A 22418-nucleotide genomic window follows, 5' to 3' on the forward strand; every position below is an offset into this window, starting at 1 on the left:
CGGCCCAGATCATGACCAACATCATTACAGTTCCTCCATCGTCTTCTCATTCAGTCGCCGATGTACACAAGTATTTCCATCTTTTCTGTAAAGAGGAAAGAGTCACTCCATCAATGAAACCAAGCCGAACGGTACTTGCTCCAAGTCCGTTGTGTATATGCAGTGTCTCTGTGACGCCAAACACCAACTCGGCCATCTCATCAAACCACTGGACCCTTCCCCATGACGTCAAATTCCACATTAAGCTAGTTGTGCTGCTTTGTGCTCTGAGGATAACAGTGAACGTTTGATAAGTCGACTGATTCTCTACCCAGACAGATTTAGGCGATGCCGGACAGTTCGGCTGGTTAAACGAAGACATGGAAAATCTCTTTATAACACATCACTTGAAATGAACATTTGTAAGTTGAGGAGGCCCCATATTTGCTTATCAACAATGAAATCAATTGATTTTCCAAGTTATCGAGCTGTTAAAACAGTTTATTGAAACTTGATATTCGCGTAATGAAGGTTGCTCCAGCTGCTCGCCTTTGATCGTAGCAAGGGCTATCAACGTATGGCGATACATACTGAGTATCTGAGGCATACAAACAAACATCATTTTGACGTGAATATACATGGCTACGTGGGAGGTAAAATTCATAGGTGTTGCGATTCACTTGTCCATACGTTAGGTGATTTGTGAAAACGATATATTTCATAAACTAGTAAACGTGGAAATTGCTTTTCAGTTTCCTAAGAAAATACATCATGCCAATGTCAACGCGATATTATCTTTAACAAGACAATAAAAACAGATTTGTTAAACTTCATCCGAACCTAAGATGATGCAGACTATGTATTTTTTACATCACTTGAACATGGAATAATTTCAATCCTCAAAAGATAGTTTTAAAAAAGTATAAAAATATAGGCATATGTTGTGAGACTTTATTATATTCTGTGACATTTGGCAGTTACCTTTATATTTCAGTGAAGCAGTATGAAACCTCATCTCATTTCTTTGGACATTTCAACATTTTATAATAATTAACATATCCTAACAGTTTATATTTAACCTTCTGTTGCAAACTAATGATGCAGCAAGCAGGAATATGATCCGGGATATGGCTTCCAACATGAGATTGGTAACCAGTGTGCCCTTGGGATTTTTGCATTGCTTCACGATGAAGTGTCAGATTGGGTAGCTGAAATGAACACACATCTGTTAATATTGGTGATATTAATATCTCAACATCACCGTCTCGGTCCGTGGGATATTAAATGGAAATGGTGTCAGGTACGAAACAGTTACTGTTACAGAAAACGTTTCTTTCTGTTGATCACACTTAGTGCTACTTTATACATTACACTACTTGAAAATGGTACGCAGACAAGACACTATAGATACTACCAGAATACCGATTGGAAAGATACTTGCATGGACAGACAGTCAATACGGAGTTTTCTCCCTTTTTCCAGAAACGTAGAGATTTCCAAGCAGCTATTCGGAAACATTTGTTGAACATCATATACACGACCGGGTTCACTGCGCTCGAGGAATAGGCCATGTATAACGCAATGTACTTAAAAGCAAATATTCCATTTGGTTTCTGAAAACGAAAAACAAAGTATTCCAATATGTATGCATGCAGCATGGAACTCCACGTAACCTTGTACACCAGCACGTTCACGTATCAGATTGTAGAGGGAATGAAAATCTTGGTCTATTTCCTAACCGTTTTTCGTGTGATTATATATTTACCTCTTTAAGCAGTCAATTGAGGAGACACAGGCACTCACGCATCTACACCTTTAAGGGGACACCGATACACAGGCACACACGTATCTACATCTTAGAGAGGAGGCCGACACACAGACACACACGTATCTACACCTTTGAGGGGAGGCCGACACACAGACACACACGTATCTACACCTTAGAGGGGACATCGACACACAGACACACACGTATCTACAGCTTAGAGAGGAGGCCGACACACAGACACACACGTATCTACACCTTAGAGGGGACGCCGACACACAGACACACACGTACCTACACCTTAGAGAGGAGGCCGACACACACGTATCTACACCTTAGAGGGGACGCCGACACACAGACACACGTATCTACACCTAAGAGGGGACACCGACACACAGACACACACGTATCTACACCTTTGAGGGGACGCCGACACACAGACACACATGTATCTACACCTTAGAGGGGAGGCCGACACACAGACACACACGTATCTACACCTTTGAGGGGACACCAACACACAGACACACACGTACCTACACCTTAGAGGGGAGGCCGACACACACGAATCTACACCTTAGAGGGGACGCCGACACACAGACACACGTATCTACACCTAAGAGGGGACGCCGACACACAGACACACACGTATCTACACCTTTGAGGGGACGCCGACACACAGACACACACGTATCTACACCTTAGAGGGGAGGCCGACACACAGACACACACGTATCTACACCTTTGAGGGGACACCAACACACAGACACACACGTATCTACACCTTAGAGGGGAGGCCGACACACAGACACACACGTATCTACACCTTTTAAGGGACGCCGACACACAGACACACACGTATCTACATCTTAGAGTTGACACCAACACACAGACACACACGTATCTACACCTTTTAGAGGACGTCGACACATACGGGGACCTTAGCGGGAACGCCGACACACAGACACACAAGTATCAACACCTTAAAGGGGACACCGAGACACAGGCACACACGTATCTACACCTTAGAGAGGAGGCCGACAAAAAGACAAACACGTATCTACACCTTAGAGGGGACGCCGACACACAGACACACACGTATCAACACCTTAAAGGGGACACCGAGACACAGGCACACACGTATCTACACCTTAGAGAGGAGGCCGACAAAGAGACACACACGTATCTACACCTTAGAGGGGAGGCCGAAACACAGACACACACGTATCTACACCTTTGAGGGGACACCAACACACAGACACACACGTATCTACACCTTAGAGAGGAGGCCGACACACAGACACACACGTATCTACACCTTTGAGGGAGGCCGACACACTTGAGGGGACACCAACACAACAGACACACACGTATCTACACCTTAGAGGGGAGGCCGACACACAGACACACACGTATCTACACCTTAGAGAGGAGGCCGACACACAGACACACACGTATCTACACCTTAGAGGGGACACCGACACACAGACACACACGTATCTACACTTTTGAGGGGACGCCGACACACAGACACACACGTATCTACACTTTAGAGGGGACGCCGATACACAGACACACACGTATCTACAGCTTAGAGAGGAGGCCAACACACAGACACACACGTATCTACACCTTTGAGGGGACGCCAACACACAGACACACACGTATCTACACCTTAGAGGGGACACCGACACACAGACACACACGTATCTACACCTTTGAGAGGAGGCCGACACATAGACACACACGTATCTACACCTTAGAGGGGACACCGACACACAGACACACACGTATCTACACTTTTGAGGGGACGCCGACACACAGACACACACGTATCTACACATTAGAGGGGACGCCGATACACTGACACACACGTATCTACAGCTTAGAGAGGAGGCCAACACACAGACAAACACGTATCTACACCTTTGAGGGGACGCCGACACACAGACACACACGTATCTACACCTTAGAGGGGAGGCCGACACACAGACACACACGTATCTACACCTTAGAAAGGAGGCCAACACACAGACACACACGTATCTACACCTAAGAGGGGACGCCGAAACACAGACACACACGTATCTACATCTTTGAGGTGACGCCGACACACAGACACACATGTATCTACACCTTAGAGGGGAGGCCGACACACAGACACACACGTATCTACATCTTTGAGGGGACGCCGACACACAGAAGACACACACGTATTTACACCATTGAGGGGACGCCGACACACTGACACACACGTATCTACACCTTTGAGGTGACGCCGATACACAGGCACACACGTATCTACACCTTAGAGGGACGCCAACATACAGACACACACGTATCTACACCTATGTGAGGACGTCGACACATACGTATCTACACCTTTGTGAGGACGTCGACACATACGTATCTACACCTTTTAGAGGACGTCGACACATACGTATCTACACCTTTGAGAGGACACAGACACACGTCTTTCCACCTTTCCACACAGCAACACAAGTTCCACTGCATATTTTGTATCACCTCTTTGTGCCGATCCCGATAAATATCCCACAACAAAGTAGTTTGCTGGGGTGTCCAGCAGATGAAAAACACCACAAGAAGCGTCAATGTCATATTCACTGCCTGAAATCCAAGAGACAACGAGCCGTAAATACAATATCAGTGGTGATTCCGCAACACGATAATTCATAGTAAATATCACCCATGAACGTCCAAGTGCATTTCATACAGGTTCAGGTGACCATTTGACTTGCATTGTATGTATTTGTGACCTTGTCACTTGGTGGTATCACTATTTGATAATGATTCATAAAGATATGCTATGTAGTCGAAATACAAGTCATTTTGAATTTTCATTCTGAAACATATTTTAAGATGTACTGATAAATTTGTTCCTGTTGACTAAAATGAAAAACACATATGAAAAAGACATGTTTGCCATTACTTTCATTAGCAGCATCAGCTGCTTTGTTATTTGAGAAACATACGCAATCTGTACCAAATGACGATGACGACTTGTCTCATATTTTGTGTTTTTTGTCCCATGTTGAGATATTTCTGTCATGTTTGGGGTAGAGTCCTTGCCATAGAAACCTGGTGCCATGTTGCAGATTCTTCCCTGGGAATCCTTCTTCACTCAGCCTTCTGTCATGTACCTGGTCAGAAGTCCTTGCCATAGAAACCTGGTGCTCATTCGCAGCTTCAGTCCCTGGGAAGCTGTGTTCACTGGTCCTTCTGTCATGCACCTGGTCAGAAGTCCTTGTCATAGAAACCTGGTGCTCATTCGCAGCTTCAGTCCCTGGGAAACTGTGTTCATTGACCCGACTCGGCTTCCTTGGAGTGTTCAAAATCGCAAACAATAGTGCAAACATAGCACACAGTGGTATCATGTACATGACCACTGCAAACAAAGTAGTGTAAACCTTTTTGAATTCCTGGGAAGGAAACACATCTTCACAGGCAATTCCAAGTCCAGTAGCCCAGTGGAATTCTACTTGTTTGACATACAAAGCCCACGGGATGGCCACCAACACCGCAGCAGTCCAGATGGCGAGAATCATCCCGCTCTGACATTTCTGAGTGTATTGTAGAAGTCATGGATGTTTGGAAGCAAAGTATCGGTCAACCACGGTTACAGTCAAGGTGAGAATGCTGGCTGATTCGACCGTTACTGAAAAACAAGATTTCTTTTTTCATTGTTCAGGCATGTCAAACTGATCACTGATTAACTAGGAAACCTTTGTGAATTATTTTGCTAATCAGAATTCAGAGTATTAAACGTATTTGAGCTTGTTTCTAAGAGTAATCTATTAAGTAATCTATTACATTTAATCTGACCTTTCCATTAAAAAAGGGATGGACTATACCTCTTCATTGTATGTACCGCAACCTTCAACAACAACAACAACAACAACAACAACAACACACACACACTTCTTCGCTATACACAGCTTCATATAGACCTTATTACTAAAAGTGTATGTGTGTATGTGTTGCTTAACTGCACTCGGGGTTATTCCAGCTGTACGTAAATAATCGAGTTTGGACAAATCACTGATGTGATATTGCCAGCGACAATCCACACCAACTGGCTACGTTGACGCCCCATCACCCAACTCACCGAACTTGAACACCTGAACCACTAAGCCACTATTAACCAACTGTTTATCTCCTGATAACATAACACGGAAATGTGAAGTTTTTACCTTGCACAAAGGCATTTGCTGTACACATAAACGATCCGAGAATCCATTGTTGTTTCAGGTCGCTGACAAGGTGAATCCATGAACAAAACATTATGACAAGGACATCCGCAACAGCAAGGTTAACGACGTAGAAGTTAAATTTTGTTCGGAGGCTATTCGTCCCAGATATCACTACAACGATTAATCCATTTGCACAAAATCCAACTACTATAGTTATAGTGTAGAAACATATCTTTGTGACTTGTTCAAATACAGACTTCTCGTCACCTGGATGAAACAGCAATTCGCTCAGATTTTGATTATTTGTGAGATTTTTGTAAAATCAACTCCACATCATCTTCGGTCATTCTGACATTAAGAGAAATGGAATGTTACACAATGAAGTAGAGGTGCATCCCAAACCTGAACGATGTGTGTGGAGGTAAATAAAAATACCAACTGGAGGTCCATGAGAACAAGCCTAAGGTGGTCTGATTTAGGAGATAAACCTACTGTGTGGGAAAATCAGAGGTATATAACGAAATTATAATAGCTCTAAATTTCATTTAAAACCGAACGCGTAGCGTGAGGGTTTTAAAATGAACAATTTAAACTATTATAATCTCGTTATATCTCTGATTTTCCCACACATAGGTTTATCTCCATTCTAAGACAATTTTATGAACAATTTCAGGTGGAGCTCTTTCTTTGGTTACGAGTCAATACGTGAAGCGGCCTCGCATTCCAATCTCAAGTGGTATCGCCCAGAAGAGCAGGGTGTTTGGTGGCAAATCGTCAATGACTAACAAACTCCAGATTCAGTAATAACAAATCACGTTTTGTTTTTCAATGCATCAATCACCAATCATTAACTGATAAGTTGGAAAACATATATCAAATAAGTTTCAAAAGCTTGGTTCACATTTGAAAAATTCCACCGTAGACCCTTTCCCCACCAGAATAGTGGCAGCAACCTCATGGCCTTGACCTTTTCTCGAAGTCATTGTTTACATTTGGAAAGATGCGACAGGAGAGCCACTGACAGTTTGCGCAAAGGTTAACCCTGATTGTATGACTGAGATAGTCTTTGATATCTAATTACTGGTACTGGTACAAAATTTAAAGAGTAGGGGCGCTTTTGCTGTAACGAGAAGTCCGTGTTGTACCGAATTTGAGATACTGTTGAATTTTGCGCCCTGTCAACTTGACGATTTCACGCACCTCTACGTCTGCGTGCGACAGCTGTGGTGACTCTTACACACCTCATGTGTACTTTGTGCTCAAATTCGATTCTACGGATATTATTTTTCTACATTTTGGAAAGTGTTTTGTGACCTAGAAGCTTCAAAGTGTAGTGAATTCAAATTGAATCGGATTGGCTGGCATGTTCGCGAGTCTGTTGACAAAGAGCCAGATTTGTGGTGATATTTCCGAAAGGATGGATCAGGACACGAGGGTGTACCTCTGGCATAAACACGGTAAGGTAATTAATTATACTTTAATAGACTACTTTAGATCAAGCAGTGTAATGGATAAGAGGGATCATGACTAAGGCTAAATAACTTTTTTTCAACGATATTATACATTTAGAAAAAAATATGTTGGGCTAAACAGAACGGTTTTGCAGATTATGTAGGTCTAATTGTGTTTTACTACCGCTAAATTTGAAACAGTACAAATTTCAAAATATCATTTTGTTTGAATTGATAACCCAACTGTTTATTTATGTGGACGGAAGGCATTAGAATCTAAAATTTCTTCGGCGTTCGATGTTAATGCATCCTCCGTTACCGGATCAAGATCAGTGGCGATATCGTTGACGAAAGCTGATAATAAATTAAACACGGAACTTTTGTAGCAGTCTATTGCTGGATCTATTCTGACATAACATAGAATCAACGTAAACATATTTGTTTTTGCTGAATTTTTATTCGGAAAAGCAGACGATGTTTTGATCTTGTTCGACTGAATATTTGTTTCCATGCTTTCGAAGTACTTTTGTATGTATAAACACCTATTGCTGTGATTTACGCAAGTAGTGAGTCGTGCCCGTCATCGCTAAATCCATCTTTAAAGACATATGTGTAATTTCCGACAGTAAAATCGCCGTAATTTATCGATGCATCGGTAGGTTGTTCGAAATTGTCCGCCATGTTAGTGGGCAGACAAAAATAGTGCATTCTACCGTAAACCATGTATGATTGCGCACGGAAAACAGAGACCTGTATAACGTGATTATATACCTCTGAATGACTTTAATTAACCAATCACAATCCAGTGTTTACTGAAGTCATGGTAGAATTAACGATATATCACACCTTCGAATGTCCGAATGTTTTTTTATCTTAGCTACATACTTGTTATCCTTATCTGTTCTAAATCAGCCAACGTATAATAATACTCCAGCACTACTAAATATAGTTGCCACATCTGGATTAAAAGCTTAATCACTGTATGCCAGGTACTGATTGTGACATGGCAGTACTTGGATGTTGTGTTTTTACAACATTGAGACATAGGTTATGACGACTGGCGTCATCCGGGATCCTTGATCAGCTGGAAGGCCGCAGTGTATGTAGCTTCTGACGAACACTGAGAAGGCATCTAACATTAACATTGCATTCGCCATAGTGATGTAAATATGGACATAGCTAAGATACATACTAGTTGGAGAAGGAAAAATAATTATATACACTTCTTTTAAATACTCCTCCTGTAATATAAGATCTAATGTTATTAAGATTAACAGTATGTGCTTGAATCGACCCAACGTGAATGTTTTCACAGTAGAACAACACTAATTACTTAATTAACAGAGTAATTCCCGTCCACTGATAAGTTTCCTCTCCCACTCTTGTTTCAGGAAACAATTACCTCGTTAATTATGTTATGTGGGCAGATCTTAATTAGGTTATGTGGGTCTTATCAAGTGTGGATTTTAGAGCAAGGTAGGCTGTAAACCAAATATCCAACCCAGCCCGTAGTGGTGGCCGTGACGAGTCATGTAAATGTCGAACCTGTATGAGGTGAGGTGAAATTGGGTTTAACGTCGTGCTTGAGAATATTTCTGGGCTCATATGACGACGTGCGTGCGTGTGTATGTGTATGTGCGGCAGCTTGTACGAGCCCAGACTTAAGCTGGTTTTATAGTGCTAGCCCACTGAGATACAGTACAACCAGAAATTATTGAGAATTTAATGATTGTATTTTTTATATATTTTTCACTCATTACTCACGTATTTAAATGTGAATATTAGCAGAACATAACTCCAGATTCAAAGACAGGTGAACAGTTAGTTTTTGTCAAGTCACCATCGGCAGCAATGCAGGCTTCAATACGGAGGGGCATACTACTGATCAAAGAAGTTAGAAAGTCGTGGTCCATGCTGTCCCAATATCGGACCACCTCTTCTTTCATTTCAGCAATATTTGTCAGATTTTTCTTGTTGACACTTTCCTTCATAAGTCCCCAAACATTTTCTATTGGATTTAGGTCAGGGCTATAGCTTGGCCAATCTAATAATGTCATATTTTGGTCCGAAACCAGGCCTGTGAATGCTTTGAACGATGTTTTTGGGTCGTTGTCCTGCTGGAAAATCCAAACATTTCATAGAACACGTGAGCAGATTGAAGTAAATGTCCCTCGAGAATATCTGTGTACCGCTCACTGTTCATATTCCTTCAAATACACAGAGGGGCGTTGCCCTAACACAGATATGCCACCCCGGACGTTAAATTTCGGACTGTACTTTGGGCGCTGATACAAGGTTTTCAGTTTGTTTGGTCCAGAATTTCCAGTGTATTAGGAAACAGCCACACGGAACTTTAATCTGAGAAAATCACATTGTCCCAGTTAAAATTTCTATGCTGTAAGCACCAGTTCAACCTTCGCTCCTTTTCTTCAGGTTTCATGATCGGTGATGGAATTCCTCTACTTTTCTGCCAACCCATTGCATGCAGCTCAGTTCCTAATTGTCTCCTTACAGACAGCCACAGTTTCTCTATCAATCATGTCCAGCCTTACGTTTTCTAAACTCCTTCGTTTGTTTTAGAAACAAGAATACCAAGCCGCCTGCTGTCACCGACAGTCAATTTTCTGGGCCTACCTGGGCCTACCTGCGCCTCCCTGGTGCTCAATGCCATATCCATTTGCAATATTTTTCAAAACACGATAAACAGTGGACAAAGGGATGTCTGTTCTAATTTGAAATCACTTTAACTGATCTGATGTCCTTGTTATAATACTCTAAAAACAACTTTCTCTTCTCTAAATCATCCATACTGAGGATCACGCTGAAAATGTCGTCTGCTAGCAAGTAAACAAAGGGGGACAACTATTCACAAACTAATGAAAAGGATTAACGGAGTTGTCTCTTGAATGAAACCAAGCACTTGATAGCTGGTCAAGGTTGTTTATACTAGAAATCTAATTAAACATATTCCTAAAATTCTCAATAATTTCTGGTAATACTATACCATGCCGCAGTGAAGCACGAGATACCCCACTCAGACACATTATATACTGACTCCGAGCCGACCAGTCCTTGTTGTACCCATTAATGCCGAACGCCAGACAGAGTGCAACAAGTACCATATTTCAAAGGTCTTTTGGTATGACGCGGTCGGGGATCGAGATCCGCGACCTTCCGCTCTCCGGGCGGACGTTCTAATTCCACTACACCACGGAGGAGGCGGTCGAACCTATCCAGCACTGCAAAGGTGAAACGTGGTTGACCAGATCTGGGTAGGTCACATGTTGGCCCCTGCGATTGATAACGTGAGTGAGTTTAGTTTTACGCCGCATTCAGCAATATTCCAGCTATATGGCGGCGGTCTGTAAATAATCGAGTCTGGACCAGACAATCCAGTGATCAACAGCATGAGCATCGATCTACGCAATTGGGATACGATGACATGTATCAACCAAGTCAGCGAGTTTGATCACCTGATCCCGTTAGTCACCTCTTACAATGTGTGTGATAACGGCTGTTCGAACATCATGGTCTTGGCGATACGCGGAAAGAAACGCTCGCAGCCGAGACGCCTGTATGCAGTCGACTGATGATGTTAAGCTTCTGTCAGTCGGGGCATGTTTTCACTTTTCACTTGCTACATAAGTGTGATAACAGGCAAATGAAAACCCGTTATTTCCATAGCCTAACAATTCATGTTGAACGTTCAATTCATGATGATGTGTTCGGCCGTCCCACTTCCACATAGTTTTGATTCTTGTGTTTCCCCACTTTCCGCTGTTATTTTTACCCTACTTTATTCATACAAACATAAGAAATTCATATTTGGTATCCATATTGTATAAATACCAACAAAATAACGTCACATATTTCTAATTACTCTTTTACGCGTTTCTTTTTTTTTGCAGAATACATTTGGTAAATTGTGAATTAAGATATAATACTAAGAGCATGAGATGTTCCCTCATTTTCAAACGGAGAAAATGAGAATTTGTCAAAACATTGCCGGTTTTGCTGGAACTATTTAATCAAAGCCAAATAGCAAAGATACAGGATACCGGGATGATGCACAGTCATCAACATGTTCCTTTGGAATATACCGCAAGGACAAGACCTGAATACATTGTATCTGCTGCAGATGTACGTGAGCGGAATAGATTCATAAATATAATTTCATGCCCAAATAACAACCAACGAGGAAAAAGGCTCAGTTGACTAGTGGAACTCTGCAAACCCCAGGACATGCACCCTAGTTATATCCTTTTCAGGTTAATACATTTTGTATTTACAAAATTCCAAAGGATACATTGAATCGTAAGATGAGTGAGTGAGTTTTGAATCATAAGGTGGATGTATTCGTGAGCCGTACAGTTAAGCAAATTATGCACGATGTAAGTTAAACAATATTGAAGTACACCGTATTCGTTTGTATTAACAGCGCTGTCATGATCAAGATCAGCACACGTTTGTGTCCAGCAGTGTTTCATGTAGCTGGTGATGAGGATGGAGTGATACCATTTTTCCTATTCCTCTACTTAGAGTTGAGTTTTGCGCCGCTTTAAGTAAAATTCCAGCAAACCCACGGCGGAGGACTACCAGAACATTGTAACCCTGTGGGGAATCGAACCCGGGTCTTCCGCGTGACGAGCGGCCCCTTTAACCACGAGGCTGCCCCCGCCTCGAATCGTAAGATGATCAGATACTCATTAATAGTTCTCGTTACAATTTAAAGAAAAGTTTTTAAGGACAAAATAGGCTCTTCTAATTAAGAAGAGGCTTATGTATTAATGATCCTTTACTTTTCAAATCAAACAGTCGTTCGGAAAAGGTTTGGGGGTTTGGGAAGAAATCATATGTCGCTTACGGAATCACTGATAAAAAGTAATTCGGCTTTCGAAACTTAGATTCTGCTCGCAGTCAGGAATATACCCTTATGAGTCATCTTCATTACCGCCATGTCCGGGTGAGCTTTGATTTTTATTCCAAATTTTATGCTGTATATATAAGGAGAAAAGAGTGGTGAGTCAAGGTAGAGTTTCATGCGTAGTAGGTTCCTATTGCATTTGTCGGCCAGACATCAGAAAGTTAACTTTAAACAATGTCACAGGCGATGACGCTTCACTACGATTTCATTCGTTTCGTGTTGTGTGATATTAACGGTACTTCACGGGGACAACTTGTTTCCCATCCGGAATGCAACGTAATATTTTTCAACATGGAATTGGAATATACCAAAGGTACGATACTTTCCATATGACTGTGGTTTAAACACGTAAAACATGCCTCTCAAACCGTTCAAGTCAGGTTCAATTGATAGCTATAAAACATGATTAAATCCTCAGAATATGTTGGAACAAGCGTTTAGCGACATGTCGGATTAGTCCGATGACAGCAGGGTTAATGTTTCCTGAATGATCTGAAATGGATAAAAAGATTAAATATGTACCCCCGAAAATAGTTTTGGAATAATATAAACATATTTTGTCAGGGGAACTGGTCGCACCTTAAAGCGTTTGGTATCCAGAATTAAAAGTTGACGTGATTATATAATATTTCTCCTTGAAGTCGCAGTCCTTTGATAAAGATACTTGTCATAATAATGGTGAACTAGTCAGGTTAACTACACGTGTGTCTAACGATACAAGTCAAATTGAGGAATCTGACAGGGTTTGAATTTGTTGCATTAAGAAATGCTGCATGAAGAGAAATTTGAAAGAAAACTGGCATCAAATAATACTACACATTTATAAAATTAATGATATTGGTAAATTTTGATCTATCATCTTGTTGAACAAAGGTAGAGCGTCCCGAAAAGGTTGCAGCAAAATAGACCAGAACAGGGCAGGTTTACTATATTGGCTCTAACAATTCGTCGTCTGTTCGACATGTTGTTCCTAATTGGTACCAAATTGTGTCAACGCTGTCTTCAACACTTTGTACCCTACACTACCGCCTGATGATATAGTTCAAACGTCTTTTTAAGTCATTTCATCGGGGTGTCTGACCAGACTCCTTGAATAATTTCCGTAAAAGATTGATATCATGCTTCCCTTTCTCCCAAGTCGGTCGTGATCGTACACTATGTGTATTACTTTTGCCGTGCTCACTTTCGCGTGAGCAATCCAGTTATATTAAGCTTTGATGCATTAAACCTCTTTCTCATTGTCACCAGGTATTCTCCGTGCCCGTACCTTCAGGTAGACTTGTACCTCTATCCTCTAAGTATCCCCAGACGTTGGGAAATATACAGTTGAAGCATTTACAAAACGTTGCATCCTGTCACATGGATGGGCGGGCAAGAAGACCATAGAATTGGACAGGTGATATGCGAACAACCTGGGATCTAGATGCTTCTCCCCAAACCGCATGCCCCAGGTATGTTGCCAGAAAAACAAATTGAACGTCTTAATGGGATGGGGTATGACATCCTCCTCTCGGGGGTGGAAGTGGAGTTTATGCTTTTTGATCAAGTTACAAAGAAGCCAGTTTATGAAAGAAGCGCATACTGCAGCAACAAGATACTGAATAAATTTAACCATTTCTTCATGGATCTAGACGTTAAAATGCAAGCTGCAGGTGTCGATATCGATCGGTTTCATGTTGAGAACAGCCAGGAAAATTTGAGGCAGTTTTAAAACCAAGAATGGCATACACAGCCCTGACATGGTTTTAAGTTTAAGGAAGGTCTTCTGGAAATAGCTGATCAGAGAGGCTATGACGTTTCATTCATGCGGAGAAAACAGAATTAGGAATTGGTGCATCGGCGCATTTTAATTTTTCCATCTTAAAGAAGGATTCAGGGGAGAATGTTTTCTACGATGAACACCAAAGAAAACGGTCTATCAGACTTCGCCAGGTAGGTACTGGATAGCGGGTTTGCAAGAACATCGAAATACAGTGTGTGCAGTTTCATGTCAGATGTTACATCCTATCAGGTTCTTCACAACCATGTATTGGCACCGTCCTCAGCTGATTGGAAAATTGACGGCCGAGGGGCTATGCTTCGAGTAAAGAAAAACGGAAAACACCCATATATAGAAAATAGGCTTCCACCATCATGCCTTAGCAACCCTATCTCATTTTGGCAATGATGATAGCCGCTGGATTGGATGGTGTTATAAATAAAGTTAGACTGCCATTCTGGAAGGAACAGCTTCTGGAGATACAGACCTCCCAAAACGTTATCAGGAAGCATTAGTCGGACTTGAATCTGATTCTGTTATCGTTGAAGCTCTTGGTGAAGAAGCAGTAGCATGGTTTGTGGAGGTGAAAGAGAGGGGGCTGAAACTGTTTAAAGGAATAACCGATGAAGATGTGGCATTACAAACAGAGAAATATTTGTATTTTTGATTGTTTGCGTTACTGAATTTAAATTTGACAACTTTGAGCGAGCTTGAGGTTAAGGCTTTCTTTTGTCACTTTTATTCCAACTCAGCCAATTCTTCAGGGGCAGAAAACTCTTCTTTAATCAGCTTATTGATGGTACCTTCAGTAAATCCCGTTTCTCTGAGCCATATGTCGAGCACTTCGCTCTCTCGCTTACTCGCCATGCTGCTCGCGGCTCGTGCTATGCGCTGACTGATGGTCTCACGGGCCGTCTCGTGTGTGTATCCCTCCGCGCCCCAGGCCATACCACAGGCCACAGGTCACAGTCCGTTAAAACAATATAATCTCCACTTCGGCTATTATTTTTATATATAATTACAGAGCTAAAATTTGTTTTTTCTACATATCACGCACTATTGAAAGGATTTTACCCAGGAATATTATTTTGAGCAAGAACATACCATAAAAGGTCTCTATCACACAATCAAATGCTTTGTGGAAATCGACAAAAAACAATAGAATCGAACCTTTGACAGATATCTTTGGATTAGTGACTGTACATGTAGGGGTAAAACCACTGTCAACAGTAGAGTGAGTGAGTGAGTTACGATTTAAAGTCACATCGGCAGTATTTCAGCCATATCGTGACTATGAAAGTTGTAAATTTGTAAATGTATACATGAAATAAAGCTTATATACGCACCTGTCTGCAAAGGTCAGTAAAGAACTAGAATATCATAGTTAGAGATTTAAAACTAGCATGCGACTTAAAAGTAGATACTAATTAGGACATGACAATATAAAACAGATTATACATTGCCAGCAACTGAACGTAGATCACCATATTAAGTGCAACTTAAACTCTACCAATACTAAAATCAACTATCTACACAATATCAAAATTTATCAATTAATTCAATTTGTTTTAAAATGCAAGGATTAAATGAGGAGCAAGCATGACTTAATCCTTCATTGTTTTACATCGAAATATTTCCCCTTGTGATGGAAAAACCAATACAGTCAAAGCAAGACATGCTTGAGTCAACAGCAGAATATCCACCCTGAAAGTCAGCCTGCCATTCTGGGTTCAGGTTAAATGAATATTTACAATACGTTGTAAGTCTATGATTTGAAATGTAAATATCTTCCCCAAATACAATAGCTATTTACATCATGTGTTTCACCTTCTTAATCAATGTGGTTTAGTGATCTAATTTAGTCACAAACGTCTACTTTCCCAAGGTAATTGTTTAATGCCGTATCACAAAGATTAAAAGATATGTACATTCAAACATCTTTAGTATATTCGCCCGAATCCACTTTTACCATTACAATCAAATCCCTTTTAAATACAGAGCAATACCTGCAACTAAGAAAATTCTTCCTTCGCTATGCAGATTCAGATGTTCTCCTCATGGTCTCATGATCAAGAAGGGCAGATATTATAAGCATGCAAAGAGGAAATGGATTGTTTACATTTTTGCACAATACATGTATGTAATTTAAGGGGGTTCCACTTTGACTTTTAGTTCTTACTACACTGATTTAAGGACAAAATCTTTACTGCAATATTACCATACATATCTTAATAAATGTAAATTTAAAGTAACACTAATTATACAAGTAATATTCGCAAATTTGTATATCCGTCATGTTTTTTGTATACAGAAAATATTGTATGATTGTATGCTATTACTGTTTTCTGACGTTGTACCAGGCCTGAGGGGTAGTACTGGAATAAAAAAGAAAATAAGGAGATCTGACTTACCCTTTATAACTTCCGCCAATATCGTTGGTGCCATTATATGCGTCAATGCCGTGTATAATTCATAGTTAGTTTTCAATGGAAATCCCTGGCCTGTTAGGTTGATGAAATATTTCCAAAGAGTTTTATGTTTCCACAAAGCTTCCATACAAAGTAGCTCTGGTTCCAGCACTGTATATGTTCCCCACCGGACACTGACTTGCTTAGGAGGAAATAACATATTGTCAAAGCATTTTCTTATTGAGTTTATTGCAGCTTTGAACATGTTACTAGATTTCGAGTCTACATGTATACAGTATACGTTATGGGGTCGCCATACTGCTCGCAGCAGCCTCTCCACTTGTTCTGCATGTTTATACACCGGAATACTGAAAGCAATGGGAAACTGCCTTTCTCCGGAGTCATGGTGCTGTTTATGAAACCCCGTGTTCTCTTATACTCTTCACGGTCATTTGTCAGGGCAGGGTAAATTTCAGGTAAATAGCTTGAACAGAAACTCCTTGGTCATAATTACATTTGCTCTTTTATTTCGTCAGCATCTCCCACGACGATCTTCTTACAGTAAATATTTTGGTAGCTCAGGGTGTGGTGTGGGGGTTGAGGGGAGAGAAAGAGATAGTATTAAAGTAAACTTTAGTGTCAGAAAATACTACTATTTTAAACTACGGGTTAGCATGTTTTTCAGATTCTTTCATACATCAAACATCAGAATTTTCCAAATGTGAACAACCTGTATTCACTTCTTCTCACAAAGTCGTTTGCTATATCTCTCAGGTTGAGGTTGTCCGTTTTGTCCCTGTGCACATGAAGGACCATCAAGTTGTTCAGACGCCTTTGGGCCATGGTGGAAATCAGATATGTCTTCAATCTCCTAAAAGGTACTGAAGGACCTTTCACTCGTTGACTTTGTTGAGGGCATTACTTGGATGAGCTTTATAACAGTGACAACTTCAGTGAAGATACTGACACCTGTCGCCTTCACGTGGGCCGTCACATCTGAGACATCAAACTCTTTGCTTTTCGACATATTCACTGACAAAATATTCAGCTGTGTTGCAAAAGCGGAGCTATCAATATCTGATCCATAGACTTTGGAAACAAAGTCAAATTCGTTGTGTAGTCATTTCCTTCAGCAGCATTAAAGAGTACAATCTCCAGGTTCTGGTAGAGCATATAGCCAGGTTCATTAAACCTGTCTCTGATGCTGCTGGTGAGCAAATCTAGAGCCGTGAAATACACTTGTCTGTAATACTCCTCTACTGTCTGAGGGTACATGGGGATGTGCTGCATCACCTATTCTCTTGAGGGGCCTTTTCGTCCTTGGTAGAACTGGCCCAGGCACATCAAGTTGTGTGGCTTTGATTTTCTGGTTTGAAAGAAGAGAGAGAAGTGTTCATCGTTTCTGATGAGGGCTTTCTAAGACAGCTAAGGTTGCAGAAGCCATCTGCTGTGCAGCTGATATGTTTCCCTGGAGAGATTTGCTGAGATTGTCACTGTTTCTCAAAATGCAGACGGCTAAGTTTGCACCAAAGAGGAAATTGAGATTCTTGAGAGGCATTTAGAAGTTGATGAATATATAAAACGAGTATATGGATGACAACTTCTTCTTTATTGTATAACACGACGTTTCTGGGCTACTTCTTGCCCCTTCTTCAGGTGATATAAAGACATACTATATACAAAACATACTATATATACCAGAATTTACAGGAAGCCACAGAAGTACATGTATATACAATGAATCAGAGAGGACCGGTGAAAAGCAGTAAAAACAATGATAATAGGGATAAAGTAAAGCCAGTTGACACAAACAATGAGGGATAAGGAGATGTGAATACAGCTAATGAAGTGATAATTAGATTTACAGGAAGCCAGAGATGTACATCTATATACAACCAATCAATGACGACAGATCAATTAGAAGTTATAAAATAATGTTGATAAGGAGATGTGTACACAAGCAGTGATATACAGCTAATTAAATGACAATAGAGGCGGCTTTTGTGATGTTCCAGGCATTAGGGAGGTATACACCTTGATCTCTATTAATCTCTGGGGTTAATCTCCTGATGTTGATTGCTTCTAGTATTTTCCGTTTGCGCCAGTCGTGAACATTGGTAGCCAAGATGCTAGTCTGTTGCCAGTCAATGGAGTGGGTGGGGTTGTTATTTATATGCTCGAAAGGACTGATTTGCTGTCGGCTTTTTTCAACAGATGTTTTGTATTCTTTGAGGCGTATATCAAAGGGGCGTGATGTCTCTCTCAATGTAGCTACTGCCACAGTTGCAGTTTGGTTGGTATATGCAGCCTCGGGGTTTTGTGCGTAGTCTGGTTGCTGGTACCTCGTCCATTTGCCTTTAGGATGGTCTTCAAAGTTTTGTCAGAATAAAATGTCACGTCTATGCTTGTAGTTTTTCTGAGAAGCCGGCTGATGTGATGACTAATCTGGCCTTGGATCCTGATTGGCGATGGTTCATTTTGGGTCGGCGTTGGTTCTGCTGGTTGAGAGTTTTAGCTATGGTCTGCTCAACAAGGTTATTGAGATAGCCGGTGATGAAAGTTCTCTTGAGGTGATGTATCTCAGCGCGTAGTTTGACGGGGTCACAGATAGATTTGGCTCTTCGTGTTAGAGTTGATATTATGGCGCGTTTAATCTGGGAGTGATGATTGGACAGGTAATGGATGGATATGGTTTTAGCTTCAATGTTTGCAACCTCGTAGAATCCAACAAATTCTTCATGTCCCAATTTCTCATCAATGCATCTGATGCGGACTACAAGTTGCTCTTTATTAAACACATCAGCACATTCATCTGCCATTACTGAAAGAAAGTACTTTCTTGACAGGTCGTATCACCTCTCGCAAGACTGTTTTGCCATAATATCAAGAAGGAGATTCTGTATCTCAGGCGAAGTATACCTATCTGTTTTCCTTTTCAACCAATTACTCAGAATAGGCTCATCTTTGGCTTGGAAGACAAGTAACTGAAGAAAGTTTGAATCAGTCTCAGTTTTGTCACCTCTGAGAGCTAGCCCTTGACGAGCAAGAAACTATAGATATGACAGGATTTTTAGAAGACATTGTCTGTTCTCCTTTCTAGTTTCATCAAACTCTGTTGACAGCAAGTCACCAATGTTTCTTGTATGCAGAGGCAATACAATTACTCTTTCAACTGCTTCTTGATGACTTTTACTCTTTTCATGTTTCTCAAATTTCTCAGTAGCCTTCTTCCAGTATCCGTCAAAATGAAAGCTTTCTCTGTGCACGGGTTAGAGGTATATTTTCTTTGATTGCTTTTATGCAAATGGAAACAAAAGACACTATCTGAGTGTTCATGATAATGAAGCCACTTCCATGTATGGAACCACCCAGTCTGGCATGTTCACTTGTGAGTACCAATCTTACGTTTAGGAAATAGTTTTTGTGGTTGGTTACCAACATCTGGAATGTTTGTTTCCTTTCCATCAACATGCTCGGACTTTTAAATTCGTCACTTTTGATTGATTCCCTTGAGTGTTCACTGACACTGAAATCAGAAACAGATGGTGTACATGTGTTTTCATTCATTGATTCATTTTACTATCTTTTCCTTGCTGAGCAGTTGAATGTTTCTTGACACCTCGTTGAAAAGTGTCAAAAATGCTTTCTTTCTCTTGTCCTCAACATGTTGTTCATCTACTTTACCGCTGCGTTTATCTTGTACTTGCAATTGTAAGCATATGAACAAGGGTACAAAATGATTTGGCTGTCTGCTGTCAACCATGCTGTCTCGAGTCCATTCAAAACTGACCTCATTGCATATTGGACATCAGGGTATATACACAATCTCACAGTACTCCTTCAGCACCTCTCCTAATGCACACATATGCAGAAATGAGCACCATGCTTGTCACGGCAGTTCTTTTGAGCTTCAAATAATATTGCTCTCTCAAAATCCTTTGATTCATCAAATATTCTCAAACTCTCTTCTGAAAGCAGCAAGTGTATGTCAAATCGATGTTACTCTACTTGCACTGCACTACGAAAGTGATGTTAAATGGATATGTGACACCTCGGTGCCAACATACTCAGCTGTAGTACAGACGCCGGCTACGTTCACTGTCTATAAATAGCTATGATGAAACCTCTAAAAGACCTCATTACACTGAATCTTCTGCGTGAAAGGGTGATAAATGACTTGTTACAATGAAAGTTAAATTAACGAAATTATTATTACTTTCTTATTTTGCACCGACATATCGTTATAAAGAATCAATTTTGTTTCATTTCATCTCATTTGCACAATCTACTGACTGCAGGAGTGGTATAAGGCCTCTTTCAGCATCCAAGACCGTCCACGCAGTGGACGACCTTCAATAACATGGCAACGTTAAGACCGACAGATTGTGAGCAACCATCTGCAGGATTGCTTCACCAGAGCGACGGAAACAACACGCCAGACTAATATTGAGACTTACTAGTGCCGATACAGTGCTTCGACGTTTGCGTGGAAGAAACCTCTGATGCCACAGACAATATCGTGGTCCTGCTCTCACCGCTTGTCACCGCCCAAACCGACTGCAATTGGTCTGAACCACAGAGTTGGCACTGTGGTGTTCGCGAATCTTGGTCTAGCTACTCGTTGTATTGACCAAGTCATACGACCCCACGTTGTACCACATTTTGGACGTCGTAGAAATCACATCTTCCAACAAGACAACGCTCGTGCCCACACTGCCAGAGCAACATTGGACTTCCTAAGACAACATGGCATCCAACCCCTAAAAGTACTTGCACACAGTCAGATTTAAGTCCAATAGAACACCTTTGGGACGAGATTCAAAGAATACTGAATGACCTCCAACCAAGGCCGACAACTGCGGCTGGACTCGATCAGGCATTTCCCAGAGTATGGACCCAAGTGCCTATGGCCTATCAACCGACTAATTCAATCCATGTACAGACGACGCAACGCCGCCATCGATGCCCATGGACATTACACACGATACTGACTTTAAAGTATCCTAATGGTACCATTTTGGTGATTGTGTTTATGTGAACTCTAGATGTGATTTCCAAAGTCACTAGATTCAAATAAGACTGAATCAAGGCCGACAACTGCGGCTGGGCCCGATCAGGCATTACGCAGAGTATGGACTCAAGTGCCTATGGCCTTCATCAACCGGCTAATTCAAGCCATGTACAGACGATGCAACGCCGTCATCGATGCCCATGGCCGTTACACACGATACTGACTTTAAAGTATCCTAATGGTACCATTTTGGTGATTGTGTTTGTGTGAACTCTAAATGTGATTTCCAAGAGTGTCCTTATGCCGCAGTCTGTCAAGTTTGAACTCAATCCCCATGCCTTTTGATTGTTAATTAGAGCGAATTAAAGTGTGTGCTGTTAAACAAAACCATCTATCACGTGGCCTTTTTATCTTTTGCGGTATATATGTGCAAGTTGGTACTTAGGTTAAGAGGCGTACTTAAGTACCAACAAGTAATGGTAAACTGCCCTTTAAAATTATATTTCCTTAATTAGAGCAAATTAAAGTGTGTGCTGTTAAACAAAACCATCTATCACGTGGCCTTTTTTTTTTTTGCGGTATATATGTGCAAGTTGGTACTTAAGTTAAGCGGCGTACTTAAGTACCAACAAGTAATAATAAACTGCCCTTTAAAATTATATTTCCAACAATTCACCGTTTGTGTTCATGGATGTTTTATTGAAATATCCATGTAATAATACACTCTCAAACTGACACGGTTTATTTAAAATGAAGAACAACAGACAACAACAGAACAACATCATGTGTTCGATTTTCAGTTGAATATTTTGTGTACGTTAGCGGTATCTCAATATAACAGAACTGTAGAGGCGCTGAACGCAACTCAGATGGTTCCACGTGGTTTTAGTTTTATAATACCGTTTGACTT

At 41.0% G+C, this 22418-nt stretch overlaps 1 long non-coding RNA gene across 1 annotated transcript; it reads left to right on the plus strand.

Annotated features, from left to right (window-relative positions):
* Positions 1–13699: 13699 nt before the first annotated feature.
* On the plus strand, positions 13700–16490 carry LOC124286460. The gene is made up of 2 exons (XR_006901036.1): positions 13700–13781; positions 16130–16490. It is a non-coding gene; the product is annotated as an uncharacterized LOC124286460 (long non-coding RNA).
* Positions 16491–22418: the final 5928 nt, after the last annotated feature.

This window comes from Haliotis rubra, unplaced genomic scaffold (genome assembly GCF_003918875.1).
Source record: "Haliotis rubra isolate DU_JTF1 unplaced genomic scaffold, ASM391887v1 Scf383, whole genome shotgun sequence".
NCBI lineage: Eukaryota > Metazoa > Mollusca > Gastropoda > Lepetellida > Haliotidae > Haliotis > Haliotis rubra.